A 4,907-nucleotide genomic window follows, 5' to 3' on the forward strand; every position below is an offset into this window, starting at 1 on the left:
AATTAAAAAATTTTTCTTCATAGGCATTGGTAGATTTTTGTTTCCTATTTCTTCTTGCTTTTAGTTGGTAATTTATGTTTCCTCCAAAATTTTTTATATAATGACAAAGATCTGATATAAATTATTATGTTCCAAATTTAGTATACTGTGATCATTAATTTTATTGTGTCTGGTGGTGCCCAGATATTTTATTAAACATTATTCTGGATGTGAGCAAAAAGAACAAAACTGGAGGAATCACATTACTTGATTTCCAATTATACTACAGAGTTATAGTAAGCAAAACAGCATGGTATTGGCATAAATTCAGACACATAGACCAATGGAACAGAATAGATAACCCAGAAATAAATTCATATACCTGCAGTGAACCAATTTTTGACACAGATGCCAAGAACATACACTGGTGAAAGAACATTCTCTTTAATAAATGGTGCTGGGAAAACTGGATATCCATAGGCAAAAGAATTAAACTAGAACCCTCTCTCTCCCCATATACAAAAAATAAAATCAAAATGGATTAAAGACTTAAATCTGAGACCTTAAACTATGAAACTCCTACAAGAAAATATAGGGGAGGCCGGGCGCGGTGGCTCAAGCCTGTAATCCCAGCACTTTGGGAGGCCGAGACGGGTGGATCGCGAGGTCAGGAGATCGAGACCAACCTAGCTAACACGGCGAAACCCCGTCTCTACTAAAAATACAAAAAACTAGCCGGGCGAGTTGGCGGGCGCCTGTAGTCCCAGCTACTTGGGAGGCTGAGGCAGGAGAATGGCATAAACCCGGGAGGCGGAGCTTGCAGTGAGCTGAGATCCGGCCACTGCATTCCAGCCTGGGCGACAGAGCGAGACTCCGTCTCAAAAAAAAAAAAAAAAAAAAAAGAAAATATAGGGGAATATCTCCAGAACATTGGTCTGGGCAAAGATTTCTTGAGTAATACACCACAAGCATAGGCAACCACAGAAAAAAATGGACAAATGAGATCATATCAAGTTAAAAAGCTTCTGCACAGCAAAAGTAACAAACAACAAAGTGAAGAGACAACCCACAGAATGGGAGAAAATATTTGCAAACTATCCATCTGGCAAGGGAGTAATCACCAAAATATATAAGGAGCTCAAACAACTCTATAGGAAAAAGTTTAATAATCCAATTTAAAATAGGCTGAAGATCTGAATAGACAGTTCTCAAAAGAAGACATACAAATGGCAAGCAGGAATATTAAAAGGTGCTCAAAATACTGATCATCAGAGAAATGTGATCAAAACTACAATGAGATGTCTTTTCATGCCAGTTTTAAAATGGCTTTTATTCCAAAGTCAGGCAATAATAAATGCTGATGAGGATTTGGAGAAAAGGGAACCTTTATATGCTGTTGGTAGGAATGTACATGAGTGCAGCCACTATGGAGAAAAGTATGGAGATTCCTCAAAAAAACAAAAATAAAGCTGCCATATGATACAGCAATCCCATCGCTGGGTATATACCCAAAAGAAAGGAAATCAGTTTATCGAAGACAGATCTGCACTCCCATGTAGATTGTAGCACTATTCATAATAGCTAAGATATGGAAGCAACCTAAGTGTCCATCAACAGATGAATGGATAAAGAAAATGTGGTACATATACTCAAGGGAGTGCTACTCAGCCACATGAAAGAATGAAATCCTGTCATTTGCAACAGTATGGATGGAACTGGAGGTCATTATGTTAAGTGAAATAAGCCAGGCACAGAATGACAAACATCACATGTTCTCATTTATTTATGGGAGCTAAAAAATAAAACAAACTCATGAAGATAGAGAATAGAATGATGATTATCAGAGACTGAGAAGGGTAGTTGGTGGGTGGAGTGGGGATGGTTAATGGGTACAAAAATATAATTAGATAGAATGAATAAGCTCTAGTATTTGATAGCACAACAGGGTGACTACAGTCAACAATAATTTTAAAATAACACATTTAAAAATAACTAAAAGAGTGTTATTGGATTGTCTACAGCACAAAGAAAGGATAAATGCTTGAGGTGATGGATGTATACCCCACTTACCCTGATGTGATTATTATGCATTGTGTGCTGGTATCAAAATATTCCATATGCTCTATAAATATATACACTTATTATGTACCTGCAAAAATTAAAAATAATAAGAAACAAAAACAAGAAAACATTCTGGGCATGTCTTTGAAGGTGTTTCTGGACAAGATATATATTCGTATATATGCTGCCCAAGCGAGCACTGATTAAGACATATATTTTAATCCGTAGACTGAGTAAAACAGATGGCCCTTCTCAATGTGGGTGGGCCTCAACCAATCCACTGAAGGCCTGAATAGAACACAAGGCATCAGCCTCACTGATCAGGCTGGGACATCAATCTTCTCTTGCTCCTGGACTGGAACTTACAACATCAGCTTCTTGGTTCTCAGGCCTTTGGACTCAGACTGGAACTACAGCAGTACTTCTCCTGGGTCTCCAGCTCACCAGCTGCAGATCCTGGGACTTCTCAGCCTTCATAATTGCATGAGCCAATTCCTAATTTCTTGTAATAAATCTCTTTTTACAGACACACACACAGAAACAGACATACACACATATACAGTCATGCATCACACAATAACATTTAGTCAGCAACAGACTGCATATATGACAGTGGTCCCATGAGATTATAAGACTATAATTTTACTATGCCTTTTCTACATTGAGATATACAACTACTTAGCATTGTGTTACAATTGCCCACAGGTTTAGTAAAGTAATATGCTGTACAGGTCTATAGTCTAGGAGCAGTCAGCTATACCATATAGTCTAGGCATGTGTAGGCTATACCATCTAGGTTTGTGTAAGCACTCTCTATGATCTTCAAACAAAGACACCATCTAACAATGCCTTTCTCAGAACATATCCCCATCATTAAGTAATGCATGGCTCTATATACTATTGCTTATGTTTTTCTATGGAATCCTGACTAATCTAATACATATAATTTGATTTTTTTCTTTTTTGTAATTTTTCAGAAATGGAGAACAGATAGCATGATGGAATATGGAAAGAGACGAAGGTGGAGGGGCAGAGACCAGACTAAGAAAATAATTAAGACTTGGTAAGAAATTTTGTCTTTATTCTAAAAGAAAATAGAAACCATCAAAGAGTTTTAAGCAGATGAATGAATGATGAGGTTTACGATTTGGAAAAGTCATTCTGGCTACAGCATGGAGAGCAGATTAAAGTATGATAAGAGTGATAAAAGTAGACTAACACTTCAGGTAAGAGATCAAAGTATTAATATTTTTGGTAAAGTAGTTGTGGTAGTACTAGACATAAAGAGGAATATAAAAGGTATTTTATATACATACATTTTTTAAAATTTTACTTTAAGTTCTGGGATATATGTGCTGAATATGCGGGTTTGTTACAAGTATACATGTGCTGTGGTGGTTTGCTGCACCTATCAACCTGTCATCTAGGTTTTAAGCCCTGCATGCATTTGGTATTTATCCTAATACTCTCCCTCCCCTTTTCCCACACCCACCGACAGGCCCCAGTGTGTGATGTTCCCCTCCCATTTATGTGGCCAACAAATACGTGAAAAAAAGCTCATCATCACTGGTCATTAGAGAAATGCAAATCAAAACCACAATGAGATATCATCTCACTCCAGTTAGAATGGCGATCATTAAAAAGTTATGAAAGGTATTTTTAAAAAATAATAATAAAGCCTCATGAGAAATTGACGTAAGCCAGAAGTGAGGATGAGGGAGAGGGTAGCACCCATGATATTATTTACCATATTCTTTGTAGTAGAAAAAATCATTTATTTAACAAAATAAGGGATTGGATTACTATTTCATAGGACAAATAAGTCTCTTACTTAAGGTCACAAATAAATTTAGTATCTTATCATCACACAGCTAGTAAGTGGTAGAACAGTGACCTGAACCCAGAAATTTAATGTCCCAGAGACTGTACTCTTAACCACTACACTATACCACTTTCCATAAACAGAACACTATTAAACCATTAAAGAGGCAAGTTTACATTTAGTCACCTGGTTTAATGCTCACAGTACACTGTTAACCAGAATAAAGACTTTTAAAGTTTACAACAATTATTTTATAATACTATACCACTTAATAAAAAATATGCTAATATTTTTACAGAAAATATGTAGGGAAAATGTCTACATTGATCTACACCAAATAAGAATAAAGTATGAAGAAAGTTATTTGCATTAGTTTAAGCTAAATGTAGTGCAATTAACAAATAAGTTCCATGTCTCAGTAACTCACAAAACCAAAGATTCATATTTCACTACATTATATGGTTACATATTGACTGAGGTTCTGCTCCAGGTGCACTTTATTTTGAGACCAAGGCTGAAGGTGCAGCCTCTATCTGTGATATGCTAGCCTAAAGAAAGGACAAAAAAGTTGGAGGAAATCAGACAATAACTCAAAGATCTGCTTGAAAGAGCAACGTGTTATGTCCACATACATTTCACTGGTCAAAAGAGCTGTGTTGCCGAGCCTGAAGTCAATGGGGCAGCAAGTATCATTTTAGGGCTCAGAAAGAAACCAGGTTAGAGAAAGACTCAATGAAAGTAAGCAGCATATTAATAATAATACAATTGACAAAACAATTGCTAGGATTGTCTGACTAATCTCGAGTGTGTTCTTTTGTCTTGGACCCAATTTTGATAGATTGAACCATGAAGGTAAATTGCATCTTAAAGGACATGAACATTATTAAGCTTCTTTTGCTGAATAACTTAATGAAGATCAATTGGCAAAAAGGTGAATTATATGCCTTGTAAACATACATTATTATTATAAATTATATATAAACATTATAAGTGATAATGAAAAAAATTAAAAATCACAATAGGATTAAATAAAATAAACTTTCAA

The sequence above is a fragment of the Rhinopithecus roxellana genome, chromosome 4, assembly GCF_007565055.1.
Source record: "Rhinopithecus roxellana isolate Shanxi Qingling chromosome 4, ASM756505v1, whole genome shotgun sequence".
Lineage (NCBI taxonomy): Eukaryota > Metazoa > Chordata > Mammalia > Primates > Cercopithecidae > Rhinopithecus > Rhinopithecus roxellana.